The sequence below is a fragment of the Salmo salar genome, chromosome ssa10 (genome assembly GCF_905237065.1).
Source record: "Salmo salar chromosome ssa10, Ssal_v3.1, whole genome shotgun sequence".
Classification (NCBI taxonomy): domain Eukaryota; kingdom Metazoa; phylum Chordata; class Actinopteri; order Salmoniformes; family Salmonidae; genus Salmo; species Salmo salar.
Window position 1 is genome coordinate 59,817,136 of NC_059451.1, and position 23,741 is coordinate 59,840,876.

Below are 23,741 nucleotides of genomic sequence, written 5' to 3' on the forward strand. Positions count from 1 at the left end.
TCATGGATGACGTAGGGAAGGGCTGTGCGTAACCGGTCCGCTAAGACCTTTGCTAACAACTTATAGTCTACGCACAGCATGGTCAACGGCCGCCAGTTGCCAAGGTCAGTTACTTCCCCCTTCTTGTAAAGAAGTGACAGCACCCCAACAGCCATTGATCCCCCCGGGACCCCCGTCTCAAGGATGGCCTTCAAGACTTCGAGGACCACTGGTCCAAGTATACCCCAAAACTTGAGGTAAAACTCGGCCGGCAGCCCATCCATCCCAGGCACCTTCCCTTTTCCCATCCTCCTGAGAGCGCTCTCAACCTCCTCGAGGGAGATCTGAGCCTCCATCACATCTCTAATGTCCTCCGGGACAAGTGTTCTAAAAACACATTTCCCTGCTCTACATCTATTACCCTGTCTTTAAATAAACCTCGGAAATGATCAGTTGTTACCCTGACCATTTCCTCCGGTTTTCTAACTATGCTACCATCTTCTTTCCTCACCCCATGCATTATCTTCCTACTCTGTCTGCCCCTAACCGACTTAAAGAACATAGCGGAACAAGTCTCATTATGTTCTAGAAAGCCATTATGCGCACGCTCCAGGAAAGCTCGAGCCTTCCGCTCCTGCAGCTCCCTGAGCTGCGCCTTCAGGTCAGTGGATCTCTCCCAGTCAATCGACCCGCCGAGGTTGCCTGCCTCGTACTCGAGTTCGAGCAACCTTTGGATACGATCCACCTCCCTCCTTTCCTCCCTTTTTTTCCTCTTACAATATCCTATTATAAAAGCCCTAATCCTTACCTTCACTAAATCCCACCACTCTAACACCCCCTCGCACATGGACCGGAGGCCTTCAAGCCTCCGAAAGAAACCAAAAAAGGTGTCGACGAAAGCTTGCTCCTCCAGCACATCCCGATCTAATTTCCAGTACCCCCCTACCGAAGAGGCAGACTGGCGGCCCCACCTGCAGGAGCACCCCGTCGTGATCTGAGAAGAAAACAGGCAACAGCCGCCCAGACAACTGACCCAAAGACCTAGATAGAAAAATATAGTCGAGCCTCCGCGCAACCCCCCGAGAGTTGCGCCATGTGGGACCCGCCATTGTCGGAGTAGTGTGCAGGCCTCCATCAACCAGACCATGGCAAGCCATAAGCCCGGTGATGGAGCCTGCACTACTATCACCCCCTACCCCTAAATCTATATTAAAATCCCCCCCTATCACTAAGTGCCTATTTGTAACACACAGGGGCGTCAGACAGTCCACCATCTCCCTCCTGTCTGCCGCCACCTGTGGCCCATACACCACCACTAACCTATACCTACTATCCCTAAAAGTGACATCCATCCCCATAACCCTCCCCTGCATAACCACAAAAGAACCCTCCACCTTTACATCTCTGTGCCCACACAAAATCCCTACCCCCGATGAGTGCACTCCCCCGATCCCCCAAACCGACTCTCCCTTGTCCCACTCCCTTCTAAACCTATTGACATCCCCACCATCCCTCAGGTGAACCTCCTGTAGAAAACAGAAATCAAAACCCACCCCTTCTAGAAAACTAAACACCGCCCTCCTCTTAACAACATCCCTTAACCCTCTTACATTTAAGCTAACAAAAGTAATCATCTTGAAAGAAAATTAAATTAAAATCAATACAAAACAACCTAACATCACCCAAATACTAAACCCAATGAAAACAAAAACAGGAGGCTCACCCGATGCTCCCCTGCTCCATCTCCACCGGCGGGGACTCCCTCCGCACTCCCGACGTCCCCCGTCTTCCTCCATCCCACCAATCCAGGATGATGGAATGGTGTTTGGCCTCTGAGTTTCCTGTACCCTGGGTTGACCCCCCACCTCCTCCACTTCCCCCTCCTCGTAACTTGTTGGGAAGAGAGTGGGAGAGCCCATGTCCTCAATCAAGAACAGCGTCCCCCCTCATCCTTGTTGGGTTGTTCCACAACCCCTGGAGTTGAGGGGCTGGGGAAGCCAGCGAGGACACAGATTTTTCTCCCAGCCCCATCGCTCGTTTGGCCACCCCTCCCCCCTCTCGCTGTCCTCCGAGCCCCCCTTCCTTTTCCCTTTCTTTTTTTCGGTGTTTGGTGTAGCGGGGAAACACCACCCCCCCTCCCCCAGCTCCTCCACCATTCCCCTCATCTCCTCCACTAGGGCACTTGATGTTATGCTGTCCCCCCACTCCCTCCCTCCCACCCTCCCCCCTCCTCCTCGTCTTCTGGTCCTTCCGCCGTCTCCTTCTTCCCCACCTCTTCCTCCTCTGCTGCTCTCTCTGGCTCCTCCACTTCCTTGCTTCTTCCTGCTTCCTTTCCTTTCTCTCCTCCTGGTTCTCCTGCTCCCTTGCCATCTCCATCTCTTCCTGCTGCCGCTCTTCCCTCCTCCTTTGAGGCCTTCACCTCTGGGCCTGTAGTCGGGTCTTGTTCTTGGCCTCCTCCCCCTCCTCTTCTTCCCCCATCCCCCGCTCCTGTCCCCCTCCAGCTGCAGACGCGTATGACCGCTGACGAGCCGGGCATCCCCGCCACAGGTGTGCGGATGAGCCACACCCGTGGCACGCCTTCGGCTCGTCACAGTCCCTAGCCTCGTGCTCTCCAGATCCACAAAATCTGCATTTTCTCGTGCTGCACGAGGCTAGGATATGACCGTAGGCCATACAGCGCCTGCAAAACGGGGGCTGACGTGTCATAAAATAATGTCCCCCTGTCAGCCCCCAGGGAGAACATTGCCGGGGGATGAAGGTAGCCACCCAGCCCCTTCGGGTCCTCCCTGAGGAGGGCCTGGAAACCCCTTCTACCATTCCAAAATCCAAGTGAATCTTTGAGGGCCCTTGCTGAGGAGACATTATCCATATATCTCCCCAGAAAGGCCCTCACCTCCTCATCTTTGACATACGGATTGTACATGTTTACAGTTACAACCCTGTAATTATTCCTCGCAAGGCTGGTCACCTCATAATTGCACATTGGCTTCGTGCCTCCCACTGCTTTCGCCTTTCTTAGTACCTCATTGTGTTTTTCTTCTGTGTGTAATGCCACGTCAAAAGCTCCTTCCAATGAGTTCCCTTGTAGGCAAAACACGTCCTTAACTGACAGCTTGAAGATTCCAATCAAGATAGTCCTTCCAAATGTTTCCCGTCCAAACGGATCCAACTCCTTGTTCTTCCACGAAAAACGAACCGTGTTTGCAAGCCCGATCACAGGGACCGACCTGTATGATGTATTTTGCGCCATCTCTGCTAGGAGATTGGCGCCCTCGACTCCTCTCTTGCTTCCTTCTCAGAAAGGGAAAAAAAACCCTAAAAAGATAAACAAAGAACAAAATGGCCGAGATACAATACCCAAGAAATCAAAAAAAAAACTTACCGCTCTCCTGTCGTCGACCTTTTGACTCAGCGAGCTCTGGGGCACCTCGGTACCAAGCTTGATCTGAGCCAAAAGGCCGAGAAGCGATAACCCACAAATTGACCCCTGCAACCGCCGGGCCCCCGGGGGTCTCGGCAGACCTCATCGGTTTGGAAAAAGTTGGCTCCTCCCCACCCAACGCTTCCCTGGTGACAGGCAGGTGTTTTTTTTTTTCAAGTCGCTAATGCGTCTTTAAGTCACTAGCTCTTTAAGCCTAGTGCGACTATTTGTTCAATGCCCGGCAAATAAGCCAGTCATCGTCGGGCTTGAACTCAATTGCCCGAGCGACTACTTTGAGTGGAAAAATACGCCGGTCGGTCGGTCGGTCGGTCGGTCAGCCGGCTTCAAGTCAAACGCCTGAGCAAAAAGCCTCGGCGTCATCTCTGTCAATTTCTCTTGAAACAAGATACCGGGCTCTGCCAGAAGCAAAGCCCTTCCAAAAATACGTTGAACTCGTAAGTGTTCCTCTCCACGGAAGTCTTTAGTAAAAGGCGAAAGGCTTGTGCGTAATGAAGAGAAACAAACCAGAGTCGTATGGAAGTCAGAGGTCGGGGCCCGAGACACACACTGTGCACTCTAGGCCGGGTCCCCGCGGGTGGTCCCCGAACCCACTCTTCCAAGTTTTCGAGGGCTGTGGGTAAAAAGTCACAGACAGACAGACAGACAGACAGACAGACAGACAATCCTGGTGAAGTGATTGTATTTTTTTTGGGGGGTCAAAAACAGACAGAGAACACACACACACACACACACACACACACACACACACAATCCTGGCCAATTTATTTATTTATTAAATTTTTTTTTTAAAGTAAAATGGCGGGAAAACGGGGGACCCCATGAAGGGGGCTTCGCCCTTGTTTCAGTTTGGATGATTCTTCTTTTTTCATTCCTTCTCTTCTTCTGCTAGCTGTTTTACATAGCTTTGTGTATTTCTTTTTCCTTGACAATGGGAGAAAAGTGTTGCACCGTTCCCGGAGGTACTGCAATACCGGGTCGATGCGTGGAGCGGACGGAGCAAGCCCCATTTCCGACTCCCTGTTCGAAAAATCCATTTAATATGTAGTCCCCCGATGGGGGACGTATCAGATATTAAACTGATAAGAACAGATTTTTTTTTTTTTTTACAAAATATATTTATTACTTTCTATGCCGTTCAATACAAAACCATATATTCCAATCGAAATCATAACTAGGCATCTTTAATAATTACACAAACCAAAAACCCTTAAACAAAGACCCAGGAAAACATCTTCCCTCCCCTTCTCAACTACAAACCAACCCCATAATAACAACAAAAAAATCCAAATAAACTCACCCTATCCTCCCGACCGACGGGGATGCCTCCTCCACTCCTGACGCTCCGCCGTCGGCCACCATCCCCTCTCCCCTGGATACAGAATCAGTGCCCGGCACAAGCAAACACTCTGTCTTGTGCCCCCCACTTAAATCTATCACCCCGCCCTCCTCCTGACTCTGGCCCGAGCACCCCATGCCCTCAAACAAAAAATTAACACCTTCCTCCATCCCCCAACCCTGGGCAATGCCTGGAAGGTCCAGCTCAGCCAGGGGTGTAAAAAGAGCATGAAGAGGAGGGAGCCCATGAGGGCCCCGCATCCTCTCCCCCCTGCCCTACCACCCCTTACCAGCCTTCCTCCTCCTGCTGTCCTTACGCTCCCACTTTTTAGGTCTCTTTATCGGTGGAGGGCGCAGCCAGGGAACATCCCTATCTGCGTCCGTCAGCCCCCCCACCGCGTCATTCACCGTGTCCGTCAGCCCCCCTACCATCTCCCTCAACTCCTCTACTCGTGATTTTACCTCTTTACTGTCCCCCCACTCCTTTACTCCCTCTCCTTCTGGTCCCGCCACCGCTGCCTTCTCTGTCTCCTCTCTTTCTGTCTCTTTCTCCTCCACCGCCGTCTTCCCTGTCTCCTCCCTCTCTATTGCCTTCTCCGTCTCCTTCTTCTCCACCACCGTCTTCTCCAGCCCCTCCACCCTCCTATCTCTTTCCTCCTCCTGCTCCTCCTCTCCTTCAGCCTTCCGTCCTTCTGGTTCCACCAAGTCCATTTCTTTCTTTCTCTCTTCTCCCGCTGCCGCTCTTTCCTTCTCCTCCCGCACTGTGTCCTTTTCCTCCGTGCCTTTTCTTTCCTCTTGTTCCTCTCCTCTTCTTCCCCCATCCTCCGCTCTCGCTCCCCCCCCCCAGCTGCAGACGCGTATGACCTCTGACGCGCCGGGCATTCACGCCACAGGTGCGTCAAACTGCCACACCCGTGACATGCCTTCGGCGCGTCACAGTCCCTCGCCTCGTGCTCCACAGATCCACAATACCTGCATTTCTTTGTGCTGCACGAGGCGAGGATATGACCATAGGCCATACAGCGCCTGCAAAATGGGGGCTGACGTGCATAGTACAACGTCCCCCTGTCAGCCCCCAGGGAGAACATCGCAGGAGGATGGAGGTATCCACCCAATCCCGTAGGGTCCTCCCTGAGGAGTGCCTGGAAACCCCGCCTTCCATTCCAGAACCCCAGGGAGTCCCTGAGGAGTCTCGCCGATGATACGTTGTCCATAAACCTCCCCAGGAATGCCCTTACCTCCTCGTCCTTGACGTGCGGGTTGTATATATTCACAGTTACCACCCTAAAGTTATTCTTCACCAAACTTGAGACCTCGTAGTAACTCAAAGGCCTCGTATCTCCCACAGCCTTCACCTTCTTCATGATTTCGTCATGCATTGCCTCGGTGTAAAAGGTGACATCATATGCTTTCTCTATTGGGTTACCCTGAAGGCATAAAACGTCTTTAACCGTCAGATTCAGGATCCCCATCAAGACAGATCTCCCAAATGTTTCTCTCCCGATTGGCTCCATGTCTTTGCTGCTCCATGCAAACCTCACCGTGTTTACAAGTCCAATCCCCGGAACCGATCTTTTTGGAACATTTTCTGCCATCTTGTCCGGTAAGGCTCTCTTCCAACAAAAAAGAAGCCGCTTGTTGAAAAACCAAATTCTCACAAACCAAAAATTACCGCCCTTCTTCCTTCGACCTTTTGGCTCAGCGGGCTCTGGGGCACCTCGGTACCAAGCTTGATCTGAGCCAAAAGGCCGAGAAGCGATAACCCACAAATTGACCCCTGCACCCGCCGGGCCCCCGGGGGTCTCGGCAGACCTCATCGGTTTGGAAAAAGTTGGCTCCTCCCCACCCAACGCTTCCCTGGTGACAGGCAGGTGTTTTTTTTTTTCAAGTCGCTAATGCGTCTTTAAGTCACTAGCTCTTTAAGCCTAGTGCGACTATTTGTTCAATGCCCGGCAAATAAGCCAGTCATCGTCGGGCTTGAACTCAATTGCCCGAGCGACTACTTTGAGTGGAAAAATACGCCGGTCGGTCGGTCGGTCGGTCGGTCGGTCAGCCGGCTTCAAGTCAAACGCCTGAGCAAAAGCCTCGGCGTCATCTCTGTCAATTTCTCTTGAAACAAGATACCGGGCTCTGCCAGAAGCAAAGCCCTTCCAAAAATACGTTGAACTCGTAAGTGTTCCTCTCCACGGAAGTCTTTAGTAAAAGGCGAAAGGCTTGTGCGTAATGAAGAGAAACAAACCAGAGTCGTATGGAAGTCAGAGGTCGGGGCCCGAGACACACACTGTGCACTCTAGGCCGGGTCCCCGCGGGTGGTCCCCGAACCCACTCTTCCAAGTTTTCGAGGGCTGTGGGTAAAAAGTCACAGACAGACAGACAGACAGACAGACAGACAGACAGACAATCCTGGTGAAGTGATTGTATTTTTTTGGGGGGGTCAAAAACAGACAGAGACACACACACACACACACACACACACAATCCTGGCCAATTTATTATTATTTTTTTTTAAGTAAAATGGCGGGAAAACGGGGGACCCCATGAAGGGGGCTTCGCCCTTGTTTCAGTTTGGATGATTCTTCTTTTTTCATTCCTTCTCTTCTTCTGCTAGCTGTTTTACATAGCTTTGTGTATTTCTTTTTCCTTGACAATGGGAGAAAAGTGTTGCACCGTTCCCGGAGGTACTGCAATACCGGGTCGATGCGTGGAGCGGACGGAGCAAGCCCCATTTCCGACTCCCTGTTCGAAAAATCCATTTAATATGTAGTCCCCCGATGGGGGACGTATCAGATATTGAACTGATAAGAACAGATTTTTTTTTTTTTTTTAGAAAAAATAATTTATTACCGTCAATACCATTCATACTTTACAAAATCATAATTTTCATTCTAATTCAAATAATAATGGCATTTGTATTCCAAAAACAAAATAAAACCCAAACAAAAAACTCAGGGGAGCATCATCCCTCCCCGTCATCCTACACACTACCTTTCCCTATCTTCCCGTCCCTATTCTAAAATAACCCCAGCCCTAATCCCCCCTTCCATCTCTCCCGGGCAGCGTGCTGCCCCCCACTTCCTCTCCTCCCTCTTCATCCTCCCCCTCAAATCACCTTCCACCCTCCTCACTATTCCTTCCACCCCCCAATCTCTCCCTGTCTTGACCATGTTCTGCCTGGCTTCCCACAGCCCCCGCTTAAAGAGGCTCATGAGAAGCCAGAGCAGAAACCTATCCCTATCCGTCCCCCTCGCTCTCCCTACACCTCTCTCTAACCTAGCCCAAGTCAACACAAAATCACCTCTAACCCTTCCTAACAACACCCGTGCCTTCGCCCATACTACTCCGGCAATGGCACAGTCCCAAAAGACATGGCGCACAGTCTCCTCCCTGCCACAAGAAGTTCTTGGGCAGGTGGGGGATCGCGCCAAGCTATGCCGGTACATGGTGGAGCGCACCGGCAAACACTTGTGGAGGCTCAACCAATTCAGGTCCTTGAGCCTGTTGTCCAGACCCCGCGCCTGCACTCCCTCCCAGACCACTTCCGGGATGCCCACTACAGGTGCTGGACTTACTGCCCGTCTGACCTCCTCGTACAGGTGCCTGTGATCTAAACCTACTCGGGCGACTTCAACCTCGGGGTGCGCACGCAGCCACTTGGCCGCATGGCCAAAGTGCCACGGCAGCTGTTCCGCCCGAGGACCCGTGTTAGACCACACCATTACGCTTCTCGCCTGATACGAGAAGAACACCCGCAGGAGGTAACCGGACGGGTGTATTACTGGCTGAGCAAGCTCCGTCAACAAAAAAGAAACAAAAATTGCGTCCAGCTTGAGGGGGAGATGTGGTACCCCCCTACCTCCCTCCCCAATGGGACAGAGCATGCGTGCCCTGGCGACCCACTCGTACCTGCCACCCCACATGAACTGAAACACCAGCCTCACTAGAGGCCTCCTCAGAGTAGCAGGCAATGGGTAGATGTACGCCAAGTACAATAGAGATGGCAATACATCCACCTTGAGAACCAGGACCTTGCCTAAAAAGGACAAAGACCTAGCCCTCCACATCGCTAGCTTCCTCTGTACCACTGCGATGCCCATGTTCCAGTTCAGCGTCGCTGAGCCGGAGGTCTCAAAATGGACCCCGAGTATCCTCAGGGCCCCGTTACAGAGAGATAACCCTCCGGGCACATCCGTCCTACCACTCCATCTTCCAAAAAACTTAACGGAAGACTTCGCATGGTTAAGAACCGCCCCTGACGCTCGGGTGAAATCCCCAATGATGGCAAGGGACCTCATCAGGCACGAGTCCGTGCAAAGCAGCAAGGAGGTGTCGTCGGCGTACTGGGTCAACTTTACACGGAGACCGCCACTTCCAGGAATCAGCAAGCCCTCCACCCCTGTGTCTGCCCTAATGGCAGCCCCCAGAGGCTCCATGTACAGAACGAAAAGGAGAGCCGAGAGCGGGCATCCCTGCCTGACCCCAGACGAGAGGTCAAAAACGTCACCTAAGTGACTGTTAACGCTAATCCGGCACCCCGCTCCGACATATAAAGTACGGATCCATCCTATAAACTTTTCCCCAAATCCTAATCTACCTAACACCCTGAATAGAAAAGATCTATAGATGGCGATCAAAGGCTTTCGCCTGATCTAGCGCTGCTACCATTAAAGGCAGCCCTCTATCTTCTACCCAAGCGATGGAGTCCCTAATCAACTGTAGGTTCCATCTAATCGAGCGGCCCTCTACCCCGCACGTCTGATCCTCATGGATGACGTAGGGAAGGGCTGTGCGTAACCGGTCCGCTAAGACCTTTGCTAACAACTTATAGTCTACGCACAGCATGGTCAACGGCCGCCAGTTGCCAAGGTCAGTTACTTCCCCCTTCTTGTAAAGAAGTGACAGCACCCCAACAGCCATTGATCCCCCCGGGACCCCCGTCTCAAGGATGGCCTTCAAGACTTCGAGGACCACTGGTCCAAGTATACCCCAAAACTTGAGGTAAAACTCGGCCGGCAGCCCATCCATCCCAGGCACCTTCCCTTTTCCCATCCTCCTGAGAGCGCTCTCAACCTCCTCGAGGGAGATCTGAGCCTCCATCACATCTCTAATGTCCTCCGGCAATCGCCGGGACAAGTGTTCTAAAAACACATTTCCCTGCTCTACATCTATTACCCTGTCTTTAAATAAACCTCGGAAATGATCAGTTGTTACCCTGACCATTTCCTCCGGTTTTCTAACTATGCTACCATCTTCTTTCCTCACCCCATGCATTATCTTCCTACTCTGTCTGCCCCTAACCGACTTAAAGAACATAGCGGAACAAGTCTCATTATGTTCTAGAAAGCCATTATGCGCACGCTCCAGGAAAGCTCGAGCCTTCCGCTCCTGCAGCTCCCTGAGCTGCGCCTTCAGGTCAGTGGATCTCTCCCAGTCAATCGACCCGCCGAGGTTGCCTGCCTCGTACTCGAGTTCGAGCAACCTTTGGATACGATCCACCTCCCTCCTTTCCTCCCTTTTTTTCCTCTTACAATATCCTATTATAAAAGCCCTAATCCTTACCTTCACTAAATCCCACCACTCTAACACCCCCTCGCACATGGACCGGAGGCCTTCAAGCCTCCGAAAGAAACCAAAAAAGGTGTCGACGAAAGCTTGCTCCTCCAGCACATCCCGATCTAATTTCCAGTACCCCCTACCGAAGAGGCAGACTGGCGGCCCCACCTGCAGGAGCACCCCGTCGTGATCTGAGAAGAAAACAGGCAACAGCCGCCCAGACAACTGACCCAAAGACCTAGATAGAAAAATATAGTCGAGCCTCCGCGCAACCCCCCGAGAGTTGCGCCATGTGGGACCCGCCATTGTCGGAGTAGTGTGCAGGCCTCCATCAACCAGACCATGGCAAGCCATAAGCCCGGTGATGGAGCCTGCACTACTATCACCCCCTACCCCTAAATCTATATTAAAATCCCCCCCTATCACTAAGTGCCTATTTGTAACACACAGGGGCGTCAGACAGTCCACCATCTCCCTCCTGTCTGCCGCCACCTGTGGCCCATACACCACCACTAACCTATACCTACTATCCCTAAAAGTGACATCCATCCCCATAACCCTCCCCTGCATAACCACAAAAGAACCCTCCACCTTTACATCTCTGTGCCCACACAAAATCCCTACCCCCGATGAGTGCACTCCCCCGATCCCCCAAACCGACTCTCCCTTGTCCCACTCCCTTCTAAACCTATTGACATCCCCACCATCCCTCAGGTGAACCTCCTGTAGAAAACAGAAATCAAAACCCACCCCTTCTAGAAAACTAAACACCGCCCTCCTCTTAACAACATCCCTTAACCCTCTTACATTTAAGCTAACAAAAGTAATCATCTTGAAAGAAAATTAAATTAAAATCAATACAAAACAACCTAACATCACCCAAATACTAAACCCAATGAAAACAAAAACAGGAGGCTCACCCGATGCTCCCCTGCTCCATCTCCACCGGCGGGGACTCCCTCCGCACTCCCGACGTCCCCCCGTCTTCCTCCATCCCACCAATCCAGGATGATGGAATGGTGTTTGGCCTCTGAGTTTCCTGTACCCTGGGTTGACCCCCCACCTCCTCCACTTCCCCCTCCTCGTAACTTGTTGGGAAGAGAGTGGGAGAGCCCATGTCTTCAATCAAGAACAGCGTCCCCCCCTCATCCTTGTTGGGTTGTTCCACAACCCCCTGGAGTTGAGGGGCTGGGGAAGCCAGCGAGGACACAGATTTTTCTCCCAGCCCCATCGCTCGTTTGGCCACCCCCTCCCCCCTCTCGCTGTCCTCCGAGCCCCCCTTCCTTTTCCCTTTCTTTTTTTTCGGTGTTTGGTGTAGCGGGGAAACACCACCCCCCCTTCCCCCCAGCTCCTCCACCATTCCCCTCATCTCCTCCACTAGGGCACTTGATGTTATGCTGTCCCCCCACTCCCTCCCTCCCACCCTCCCCCTCCTCCTCGTCTTCTGGTCCTTCCGCCGTCTCCTTCTTCCCCACCTCTTCCTCCTCTGCTGCTCTCTCTGGCTCCTCCACTTCCTTGCTTCTTCCTGCTTCCTTTCCTTTCTCTCCTCCTGGTTCTCCTGCTCCCTTGCCATCTCCATCTCTTCCTGCTGCCGCTCTTCCCTCCTCCTTTGAGGCCTTCACCTCTGGGCCTGTAGTCGGGTCTTGTTCTTGGCCTCCTCCCCCTCCTCTTCTTCCCCCATCCCCCGCTCCTGTCCCCCCTCCAGCTGCAGACGCGTATGACCGCTGACGAGCCGGGCATCCCCGCCACAGGTGTGCGGATGAGCCACACCCGTGGCACGCCTTCGGCTCGTCACAGTCCCTAGCCTCGTGCTCTCCAGATCCACAAAATCTGCATTTTCTCGTGCTGCACGAGGCTAGGATATGACCGTAGGCCATACAGCGCCTGCAAAACGGGGGCTGACGTGTCATAAAATAATGTCCCCCTGTCAGCCCCCAGGGAGAACATTGCCGGGGGATGAAGGTAGCCACCCAGCCCCTTCGGGTCCTCCCTGAGGAGGGCCTGGAAACCCCTTCTACCATTCCAAAATCCAAGTGAATCTTTGAGGGCCCTTGCTGAGGAGACATTATCCATATATCTCCCCAGAAAGGCCCTCACCTCCTCATCTTTGACATACGGATTGTACATGTTTACAGTTACAACCCTGTAATTATTCCTCGCAAGGCTGGTCACCTCATAATTGCACATTGGCTTCGTGCCTCCCACTGCTTTCGCCTTTCTTAGTACCTCATTGTGTTTTTCTTCTGTGTGTAATGCCACGTCAAAAGCTCCTTCCAATGAGTTCCCTTGTAGGCAAAACACGTCCTTAACTGACAGCTTGAAGATTCCAATCAAGATAGTCCTTCCAAATGTTTCCCGTCCAAACGGATCCAACTCCTTGTTCTTCCACGAAAAACGAACCGTGTTTGCAAGCCCGATCACAGGGACCGACCTGTATGATGTATTTTGCGCCATCTCTGCTAGGAGATTGGCGCCCTCGACTCCTCTCTTGCTTCCTTCTCAGAAAGGGAAAAAAACCCCTAAAAAGATAAACAAAGAACAAAATGGCCGAGATACAATACCCAAGAAATCAAAAAAAAAACTTACCGCTCTCCTGTCGTCGACTTTTTGACTCAGCGAGCTCTGGGGCACCTCGGTACCAAGCTTGATCTGAGCCAAAAGGCCGAGAAGCGATAACCCACAAATTGACCCCTGCAACCGCCGGGCCCCCGGGGGTCTCGGCAGACCTCATCGGTTTGGAAAAAGTTGGCTCCTCCCCACCCAACGCTTCCCTGGTGACAGGCAGGTGTTTTTTTTTTTCAAGTCGCTAATGCGTCTTTAAGTCACTAGCTCTTTAAGCCTAGTGCGACTATTTGTTCAATGCCCGGCAAATAAGCCAGTCATCGTCGGGCTTGAACTCAATTGCCCGAGCGACTACTTTGAGTGGAAAAATACGCCGGTCGGTCGGTCGGTCGGTCGGTCAGCCGGCTTCAAGTCAAACGCCTGAGCAAAAAGCCTCGGGCGTCATCTCTGTCAATTTCTCTTGAAACAAGATACCGGGCTCTGCCAGAAGCAAAGCCCTTCCAAAAATACGTTGAACTCGTAAGTGTTCCTCTCCACGGAAGTCTTTAGTAAAAGGCGAAAGGCTTGTGCGTAATGAAGAGAAACAAACCAGAGTCGTATGGAAGTCAGAGGTCGGGGCCCGAGACACACACTGTGCACTCTAGGCCGGGTCCCCGCGGGTGGTCCCCGAACCCACTCTTCCAAGTTTTCGAGGGCTGTGGGTAAAAAGTCACAGACAGACAGACAGACAGACAGACAGACAGACAGACAGACAATCCTGGTGAAGTGATTGTATTTTTTTGGGGGGGTCAAAAACAGACAGACACACACACACACACACACACACACACACACACACACAATCCTGGCCAATTTTTTTTTAATTTTATTTATTTATTTATTTTTTAAAGTAAAATGGCGGGAAAACGGGGGACCCCCATGAAGGGGGCTTCGCCCTTGTTTCAGTTTGGATGATTCTTCTTTTTTCATTCCTTCTCTTCTTCTGCTAGCTGTTTTACATAGCTTTGTGTATTTCTTTTTCCTTGACAATGGGAGAAAAGTGTTGCACCGTTCCCGGAGGTACTGCAATACCGGGTCGATGCGTGGAGCGGACGGAGCAAGCCCCATTTCCGACTCCCTGTTCGAAAAATCCATTTAATATGTAGTCCCCCGATGGGGGACGTATCAGATATTAAACTGATAAGAACAGATTTATATATATTTTTTTTTTATTTTTTTTTTTTTACAAAATATATTTATTACGTTCCAAACCAACCAAAATTTTCCACACATCAATCAATTCAAATACAAATTCCAATCAACACAAAAATAAACATTTCAAAACTATTCAACAATAACCAAACCCAAAAACCAAAACGTCATGAGAGCATCTACCCTCCCCTTCCCACCTACAAACCAAAACCCATACACATATCAAATAACCAAAATTAAACACTCACCCTATACTCCCGACCGACGGGGACGCCTCCTCCACTCCTGACGCTCCACCGTCGGCCACCATCCCCTCTCCCCTAGAAACAAAAACAATTCCCGGCACACCCACACTCTGTGTCTTGTGCCCCCCACTCAAATCCACCACCCGGCCCTCCTCCGAACTCAGACCCGAGCACCCCATGCCCCCAAACAGAAAACTTGCTCCTTCCTCCATCCCCCAATCCTGGGCCATGCCTGGGAGGTCCAGCTCTGCCAGGGGTGTAAAGGAACAGGAAGAAGAGGGAGCCCACGAGGGCCCAGCATCCTCTCCCCCTTGCCCTTCCTTCACCACCACCCTTTTACCACCCTTCTTCCTCCTGCTTTCCGGGCGCTCCCCCTTCTTAGGTCTCTTTATTGGTGGAGGGCGCAGCCAGGGAACATTCCTTTCCTCGTCCGTCAACCCCCCCTCGCTTCATTCATATTGTCCGGCAGCCCCCCCACCATCTCCCTCAGCTCCTCCACCCGTGATCTCACCTCTTTACTGTCCCCCCACTCCTTCACTCCTTCTCCTACTGGTCCCGCCACCACTGCCTTCTCTTTCTCCTCCCTTTCTCTCTTTCTTCTCCACCACCTTCTTCCTTGTCTCCTTCCTTTCTGTCTCTTTCTTCTCCACCACCTTCTTCCCTGTCTCCTTCCTTTCTGTCTCTTTCTCCTCCACCACCTTCTTCCCTGTCTCCTTCCTTTCTGTCTCTTTCTCCTCCACCACCTTCTTCCCTCTCTCCTTCCTTTCTGTCTCTTTCTCCTCCACCACCTTCTTCCCTGTCTCCTTCCTTTCTATCTCTTTCTTCTCCACCGCCGTCTTCCCAGTCTCCTTTCTTTCTGTCTCTTTCTCCTCCACCACCTTCTTCCCTGTCTCCTTCCTTTCTGTCTCTTTCTTCTCCACCACCTTCTTCCCTGTCTCCTTCCTTTCTGTCTCTTTCTTCTCCACCTCCGTCTTCTCTATCTCCTCCCTCTCTGTTCCCTTCTCCATCTCCTTCTCCACCGCCGTCTTCTCCGACCCCTCCACTCTCTTATCTCCTTCCTCCTCCTGCTCCTTCTCTCCTTCAGCCTCCTGCTCCTCCTCTCCTTCAGCCTCACGCCCCTCCGATTCCACCATGTCCACTTCTTCCTTTTCCTCTTCTTCTTCTACTGTCGCTCTGTCCTTCTTCTCCCGCCGTGTGTCCTTTTCCTCTGTGCCAGTTCTTGTTTCTTTGTCCCCTCCTCTTCTTCCCCCATCCCCGGCTCTCGCTCCCCCCCCAGCTGCAGACGCGTATGACCGGTGACGCGCCGGGCATTCACGCCACAGGTGCGTAATCATGCCACACCCGTGACATGCCTTCGGCGCGTCACAGTCCCTCGCCTCGTGCTCCGCAGATCCACAATACCTGCACTTCTTTGTGCTGCACGAGGCGAGGATATAGGCCATACAACACCTGCAGAACGGGGGCTGACGTGCATAATACAACGTCCCCCTGTCAGCCCCCAGGGAGAACATCGCCGGCGGATGGAGGTAACCCCCCAACCCCTCAGGGTCCTCCCTGAGCAACGCCTGGAATCCTCTCTTCCCATCCCAGAAGCCCAGGGAGTCCCTGAGGAGCCTTGCCGAGGAGACATTGTCCATGTAGCGCCCAAGGAAAGTCCTCACCTCCTCGTCCTTCACATGAGGGTTATACATATTAACCGTGACCACCCGGAAATTAGTTTTTCCCAGGCTGGTCACCTCGTAATGACACATCGGTCCATCCTTTCCCACTTCTCTCGCCCTCCTCATCACGTCCTCATACCTGTCTTCTTTGTGGAGCGTCACGTCGTAAGCCACCTCCAGTGGGTTCGCCTGGAGGCACAACACTTCCCCCACCTCCAACTTTAGGATCCCAATCAATATTTTTCTCCCAAAGGTCTCCCTCCCAAACGGCTCCATCTCCTTGTTCCTCCAGGCGAACCTCACCGTGTTCACTATCCCGACTCCAGGCATCTTGTTTGGAGCATGTCGAGCCATCTTGAAAAAAAGCTCTCTTAAAAAGAAGCCACTAGAAAAAAAAAAAAATTGAAAATGGAAAAAAACCGTCTCCCACACTCCAAACCTTTCCTCCCTCCGGCCTTCCTTCGACCTTTTGGCTCAGCGGGCTTTAAGACACCACAGTGCCAAGCTTGTATCTGAGCCAAAAGGCCGAGAAGCGATAACCCACAAATTGACCCCTGCACCCGCCGGGCCCCCGGGGGTCTCGGCAGACCTCATCGGTTTGGAAAAAGTTGGCTCCTCCCCACCCAACGCTTCCCTGGTGACAGGCAGGTGTTTTTTTTTTTCAAGTCGCTAATGCGTCTTTAAGTCACTAGCTCTTTAAGCCTAGTGCGACTATTTGTTCAATGCCCGGCAAATAAGCCAGTCATCGTCGGGCTTGAACTCAATTGCCCGAGCGACTACTTTGAGTGGAAAAATACGCCGGTCGGTCGGTCGGTCGGTCGGTCGGTCAGCCGGCTTCAAGTCAAACGCCTGAGCAAAAAGCCTCGGCGTCATCTCTGTCAATTTCTCTTGAAACAAGATACCGGGCTCTGCCAGAAGCAAAGCCCTTCCAAAAATACGTTGAACTCGTAAGTGTTCCTCTCCACGGAAGTCTTTAGTAAAAGGCGAAAGGCTTGTGCGTAATGAAGAGAAACAAACCAGAGTCGTATGGAAGTCAGAGGTCGGGGCCCGAGACACACACTGTGCACTCTAGGCCGGGTCCCCGCAGGTGGTCCCCGAACCCACTCTTCCAAGTTTTCGAGGGCTGTGGGTAAAAAGTCACAGACAGACAGACAGACAGACAGACAGACAGACAGACAGACAGACAGACAGACAGACAGACAGACAATCCTGGTGAAGTGATTGTATTTTTTTGGGGGGGTCAAAAACAGACAGACACACACACACACACACACACACACACACACACACACACAATCCTGGCCAATTTTTTTTTTATTTAAATTTTTTTTTTTAAAGTAAAATGGCGGGAAAACGGGGGACCCCCATGAAGGGGGCTTCGCCCTTGTTTCAGTTTGGATGATTCTTCTTTTTTCATTCCTTCTCTTCTTCTGCTAGCTGTTTTACATAGCTTTGTGTATTTCTTTTTCCTTGACAATGGGAGAAAAGTGTTGCACCGTTCCCGGAGGTACTGCAATACCGGGTCGATGCGTGGAGCGGACGGAGCAAGCCCCATTTCCGACTCCCTGTTCGAAAAATCCATTTAATATGTAGTCCCCCGATGGGGGACGTATCAGATATTAAACTGATAAGAACAGATGATTATAAAATATATTTATTACGTTCAAAACCCAACAAAAATTTTATACAAATCAATCAATTCAAACACAAATTCCATTAAACATTTCAAAACTATTCAATAATAACCAAACCCAAAAACCAAAAGTCATGGGAGCATTTTCCCTCCCCTTCCCATCTACAAACCAAAACCCACACCAAAAAATCAAAGAAAAATTCACCCCATCCCGACCGACGGGGACGCCCTCTCCACTCCTGACGCTCCCCCGTCGGCCGCCATCCCCTCTCCCCTGGAAACACCACCAATACCCGGCACACCCACACTCTGTGTCTTGTGCCCCCCACTCAAATCCACCACCCCCTACTCCGGGCTCCGGCTCGAGCACCCCATGTCCCCAAACAGGAAACTTTCTCCTTCCTCCATTCCCCATTCCTTGGCCATGCCTGGTAGGTCCAGCTCTGCCAGGGGTGTAAAAGAACATGAAGAAGAGGGAGCCCACGAGGGCCCTGCAACCTCTCCTTCCTGCCCTTCCCCCACCCCCCTTTTACCACCCTTCTTCCTCCTGCTGTCCGGTCGCTCCCCTTCTTTGGCCTCTTTATAGGTGGAGGACGCAGCCAGGGAACATCCCTTTCTGCGTCCGTCAGCCCCCCCTCGCTTCGTTCATATTGTCCGGCAGCCCCCCACCATCTCCCTCAGCTCCTCCACCCGTGATCTCACCTCTTTACTGTCCCCCCACTCCTTCACTCCTTCTCCTACTGGTCCCGCCACCACTGCCTTCTCTTTCTCCTCCCTTTCTGTTTCTTTCTTCTCCACCACCTTCTTCCCTGTCTCCTTCCTTTCTGTCTCTTTCTTCTCCACCACCTTCTTCCCTGTCTCCTTCCTTTCTGTCTCTTTCTTCTCCACCGCCGTCTTCTCTATCTCCTCCCTCTCTGTTTCCTTCTCCGTCTCCTTCTCCACCGCTGACTTCTCCGACCCCTCCACTCTCTTATCTCCTTCCTCCTCCTGCTCCTTCTCTCCTTCAGCCTCCTGCTCCTCCTCTCCTTCAGCCTCCCGCCCCTCCGATTCCACCGTGTCCACTTCTTCCTTTTCTTCTTCTGCTCCTGCTGTCGTTCTTTCCTTCTCCCGCCGTGCGTCCCTTTCCTCCGTTCCTTTTCCTGGCTCTTTGTCCCCTCCTCTTCTTCCCCCATCCCCGGCTCTCGCTCCCCCCCCTGCTGCAGACGCGTATGACCTCTGACGCGCCGGGCATTCACGCCACAGGTGCGTCAGCATGCCACACCCGTGACATGCCTTCGGCGCGTCACAGTCCCTCGCCTCGTGCTCCGTAGATCCACAATACCTACACTTCTTTGTGCTGCACGAGGCGAGGATATGACCATAGGCCATACAACGCCTGCAGAACGGGGGCTGACGTGCATAGTACAACGTCCCCCTGTCAGCCCCCAGGGAGAACATAGCCGGAGGATGGAGGTAGCCTCCCAGACCTTTTGGGTCTTCTCGAAGGAGAGCCTGGTAGCTTCTCCTCCCCGTCCAAAACCCGAGCGTGTCCTTGAGGAGCCTTGCTGAGGAGATGCCGTCCATAAATCTCCCCAGGAAGGCCCTCACATCCTCTTCCTTCACATGCGGATTATACATGTTAATAGTCACAACTCTAAAATTGTTCCTTGCCAGATTTGTCACGGCATAGTGACACATGGGCTTTTCCTTTTCCACTCTTCTCACTTTCTGCATTGTCTCCTCATGTTTTTCTTCCGTATGCAGCGTGACCTCAAAAGCTCCCTCCAATGGGTTGTCATAGAGGCAAAGGACATCTTCTACCCTCAGTTGAAGCACCCCCATTAGTAGGTTCCTTCCGAAGGTCTCCCTCCCGAAAGGCTCCATGTCCTTCTCCTTCCATGCAAACCGCACCGTATTGGCTAGTCCGATCACAGGAACCGACGTTGGTGCTGTCCTCCGTGCCATCTTCTCCGGAAGAATGGCCTCCTCAATAGTCTCCGGCTTACTTCAACAGAAAAACCGAGTAGAAAAAAAACCAACAAATTTTCCCAACCCGGGAAATAATTCTGCACCAAAAAACCTTACCGCCCTCCTATCTCCGACCTTTTGACTCAGTGAGCTCTGGGGCACCTCGGTACCAAGCTTGATCTGAGCCAAAAGGCCGAGAAGCGATAACCCACAAATTGACCCCTGCACCCGCCGGGCCCCCGGGGGTCTCGGCAGACCTCATCGGTTTGGAAAAAGTTGGCTCCTCCCCACCCAACGCTTCCCTGGTGACAGGCAGGTGTTTTTTTTTTCAAGTCGCTAATGCGTCTTTAAGTCACTAGCTCTTTAAGCCTAGTGCGACTATTTGTTCAATGCCCGGCAAATAAGCCAGTCATCGTCGGGCTTGAACTCAATTGCCCGAGCGACTACTTTGAGTGGAAAAATACGCCGGTCGGTCGGTCGGTCGGTCGGTCGGTCAGCCGGCTTCAAGTCAAACGCCTGAGCAAAAAGCCTCGGCGTCATCTCTGTCAATTTCTCTTGAAACAAGATACCGGGCTCTGCCAGAAGCAAAGCCCTTCCAAAAATAAGTTGAACTCGTAAGTGTTCCTCTCCACGGAAGTCTTTAGTAAAAGGCGAAAGGCTTGTGCGTAATGAAGAGAAACAAACCAGAGTCGTATGGAAGTCAGAGGTCGGGGCCCGAGACACACACTGTGCACTCTAGGCCGGGTCCCCGCAGGTGGTCCCCGAACCCACTCTTCCAAGTTTTCGAGGGCTGTGGGTAAAAAGTCACAGACAGACAGACAGACAGACAGACAGACAGACAGACAGACAGACAATCCTGGTGAAGTGATTGTATTTTTTTGGGGGGGTCAAAAACAGACAGACACACACACACACACACACACACACACACACACACACACACAATCCTGGCCAATTTTTTTGTTATTATTTTTTTTTTTTAAGTAAAATGGCGGGAAAACGGGGGACCCCCATGAAGGGGGCTTCGCCCTTGTTTCAGTTTGGATGATTCTTCTTTTTTCATTCCTTCTCTTCTTCTGCTAGCTGTTTTACATAGCTTTGTGTATTTCTTTTTCCTTGACAATGGGAGAAAAGTGTTGCACCGTTCCCGGAGGTACTGCAATACCGGGTCGATGCGTGGAGCGGACGGAGCAAGCCCCATTTCCGACTCCCTGTTCGAAAAATCCATTTAATATGTAGTCCCCCGATGGGGGACGTATCAGATATTAAACTGATAAGAACAGATTTTTTTTTTCTTTTGGAAAAGTTTTATTGTCACAGTTCCTTTAAAAACAGCTCATATTTATATTTTTACATCATTTATACACAAACAAACAGCATGGGGGCATAAAACACAGCATTTGAATTACATTTGAATTTGTTAAAAAGTACACGTTGTTTACACCAATAAAAACAACCATTAATGAAAGTACTTTTCGTTGTATAAAACATCAAATCTGTAAAAGCCATTTAAAATGTGTACAAATGATTTAAAAAGGAAAAACATTTTTAAGACATAAAAAATGTATTTAAAAAGTCACTTGTTAAAAAGCTGTCTTCGGTCCCTTGTACAGGAGCGGGGTGAGTCCTTATCAAACTTGCCTCCTCCTGCTCTTCCGAATCAATCACCGTCCCGTCCTTCGGGGCCCAGAGGAGATGCCTCCCCTAGGTGCATCGCCCTAGGCGCCGCAGCGCTGTCAGGCCGTGGCCGCAGGGACCTTGGGTGTTGTGGGGGACCCTTCGCCTGGGGTCGAGGCCCCCTTCCTTCTGTACCACCCCAGGGCTTCTGTGGCTACCATGGCCACTGCCTGGGGGGTGGTGTTGACCTGTTTCGCTACCAGCAGGTTGCGGGAGGACCACAGTGCTGCCTTCAGACACGTGAGGGTGGGCCAGAGCTTGGTGAAGGCCTTTGGTGGAATAGGCCTTCGGCCCACCCCATACAGCACGAGCTGGGGCGTTAGGTCCTCCCCTGCTGGCAGACACGGGGAGATCAGGGGGCCTACTTCCTTCCACAGGTCCCTGGCGGCTCTGCACTCCCAGAGCAAGTGCCTCACCGACTCCTCTTGGCCACAGCCTGGTCGGGGGCACGCGGATGTCCTCGCCATGCCCCGGGAGTGCATGACGGCCCTGACCGGGAGGATCTCATGGGCGACCATCCAGGACAGGTCCCGGTGCTGATTCAGGAGAGCAGGATGGGCCACATTACGCCAAACCGTTGTGGGCTCGCCTATAGCAAGCCCGCTCACTGGACACACTGGTTCCCGATCCTGCACAAGAGAGAGAAGAGAGCGATGTTTAGTTAAAACTGTGACTGCTTCTTTTTCCAATTTAAAATGTCTTAAAAACTTCTGGAGCTGGGCGTAGTGTGTGGGAAGCAGGAAAGAGACTGGGGCTCGCAGGTCGACTGGGATCAGCCTCAGAGACCTGAGGTAAGATCCCAGCCAGAACCTTGCGAGGGCCTGGGTCTTATTGGTGGCCGGGGAGGTGGCAAGAGTAAGATGTAACGCTGTGTAGCGGCTGCCCAGGAACAAGTAGAGGTCAGGCAAGCCTTTCCCCCCCTTGGACCTGGGCCTCTTGACCACCTCCCTCCTCAGCCTCTCCCACTTGCTCCCCCACAAGAAGTAAAACAGCATCCGCTCCAGGGCTAAAATAGTTCTCCTAGGGGGGATAAAAACAGAACTGATTAATAAAAGCACAGGTAAAATCACTGCTTTAATGATTAAAACCTTGCCCTCAAAAGTCAGCTGTCGTAGTCCCCAAAATCCCAGTCTCTGTCTTACTGTCCCCAGGATCCCACTCCAATTACCTCTCCCTCCTCCCTCCCTGTCAAACTTTACCCCGAGTACCCTTATGTCCGTCGTTTTCACAGTCAGTGGTAGTCTGGTCAAGTCTGGGTCTGCCCACGGTCCGAAAAATTGGGCCTCTGTCTTGTCTCTGTTCAGTCTCGCCCCAGAGGCTCGTCCGTACCAGTCAGTCCTGTCCAGGGTCCTGTCGACGGATAAAAGGTCGGTGCATAAAATGTTGACGTCGTCCATGTAAAATACGCACTTGGCGGTCATCCCCCCACTCCCGGGATACCCACCCCACTGATCCGTTGGTCCCTTCTCAAGACCTGTGCCAGTGGTTCAATGCCGGCCACAAACAGAAGGGGAGATAACGGACAGCCCTGACGGACGCCGCAGTGTACTCCCACTGCTTTTGACAGATGCCCATTTACAAGGATTTTGCTGGTGATATCCCCGTACAGCAGTCCCACCCAAGCTAAAAACCTGTCCGGGAAACCCATTTTTGCAGTACCTTAAAGAGGTACTGGTGCGAGACCCGATCAAAGGCTTTTTCAAAATCTAAATTTAGGACTACAAGCCGCATGTTTCTGTCTCTCGCATAACAGATGGCATCTCGGATCAGTATCAGGCTGTCCGTGATCTTCCTTCCGGGAATGGCACAGGTTTGATCCGGGTGGATCACCTCCCCTAAGACAGAAGACATTCTGAGTGTTAAAACCTTGGTAAAAAGTTTACAATCAAAATTTAAAAGGGTTATCGGTCTCCAGTTCTTCAGGTCCGTCCTGTCGTTTTTCTTATATAAAAGAGTCACGATCCCCACTCTAAAACTGTCAGGTAGTCTGTCGAGGTATTCAAAGTCAGTAAAAACAGTCAGAAGTTCATCGGCTAAAACATCCCAAAAGGTCAGATAAAACTCCAAAGGGAGGCCGTCCTCCCCGGTGATTTACCCCTCTTAAAATGTTTCAGTCCTTGGTCAATTTCTGTCCTCGTCAAGTCTTTTGTCAGGTCGTCTGTGTTGGGTAAAATCTTGTCAATGTATGTTAAAACGTCCCCCATGGTTTCCTCACATACAACTTTTTCCCCAAACAGTTCCCCATAAAAATCCTCGACTACTTCTTTCATTCCCTCTGTGTCTGTTTTTAAAACCCATCTTTATTTTTTAAACCTGTCATTGTCCTACCCTTACTAACTATTTTCTTAAAAAAGTACCTTGTACACTTCTCCCCCTCTTCTAATTCCCTCTCCTTACTTCTTAAAATAACCCCCTTACTTTTCTGTTCAGCTAAAAGTGCCATTTCCTTTTTTACTTCTTTAATTTCATAGTTAAAATCAAAGCCCTGTTGGCCAAGGTTAAAATATCTTTCCAGTCGC

General features: G+C 51.6%; 6 non-coding genes and 4 pseudogenes across 6 annotated transcripts; all 10 read right to left on the reverse strand.

Annotated features, from left to right (window-relative positions):
• Positions 1 to 3,812: 3,812 nt before the first annotated feature.
• On the reverse strand, positions 3,813 to 3,927 carry LOC123724938 (U5 spliceosomal RNA). Its single transcript, XR_006757415.1, has one exon. It is a non-coding gene; the product is annotated as a U5 spliceosomal RNA (small nuclear RNA).
• A 431-nt stretch (positions 3,928 to 4,358) lies between these two features.
• LOC123724711 (uncharacterized) lies at positions 4,359 to 4,537 on the reverse strand (annotated as a pseudogene).
• Positions 4,538 to 6,882: 2,345 nt separating this feature from the next.
• On the reverse strand, positions 6,883 to 6,997 carry LOC123724939 (U5 spliceosomal RNA). The gene has a single exon (XR_006757416.1). It is a non-coding gene; the product is annotated as a U5 spliceosomal RNA (small nuclear RNA).
• Positions 6,998 to 7,412: 415 nt separating this feature from the next.
• On the reverse strand, positions 7,413 to 7,593 carry LOC123724728 (uncharacterized; annotated as a pseudogene).
• A 5,751-nt stretch (positions 7,594 to 13,344) lies between these two features.
• On the reverse strand, positions 13,345 to 13,459 carry LOC123724940 (U5 spliceosomal RNA). Its single transcript, XR_006757417.1, has one exon. It is a non-coding gene; the product is annotated as a U5 spliceosomal RNA (small nuclear RNA).
• Positions 13,460 to 13,905: 446 nt separating this feature from the next.
• On the reverse strand, positions 13,906 to 14,103 carry LOC123724727 (U2 spliceosomal RNA). Its single transcript, XR_006757240.1, has one exon. It is a non-coding gene; the product is annotated as a U2 spliceosomal RNA (small nuclear RNA).
• Positions 14,104 to 16,869: 2,766 nt separating this feature from the next.
• On the reverse strand, positions 16,870 to 16,984 carry LOC123724941 (U5 spliceosomal RNA). The gene has a single exon (XR_006757418.1). It is a non-coding gene; the product is annotated as a U5 spliceosomal RNA (small nuclear RNA).
• A 466-nt stretch (positions 16,985 to 17,450) lies between these two features.
• On the reverse strand, positions 17,451 to 17,619 carry LOC123724717 (uncharacterized; annotated as a pseudogene).
• Positions 17,620 to 20,116: 2,497 nt separating this feature from the next.
• LOC123724933 (U5 spliceosomal RNA) lies at positions 20,117 to 20,231 on the reverse strand. Its single transcript, XR_006757410.1, has one exon. It is a non-coding gene; the product is annotated as a U5 spliceosomal RNA (small nuclear RNA).
• Positions 20,232 to 20,676: 445 nt separating this feature from the next.
• Positions 20,677 to 20,855, reverse strand: LOC123724713 (uncharacterized; annotated as a pseudogene).
• Between the last annotated feature and the right edge of the window lie 2,886 nt (positions 20,856 to 23,741).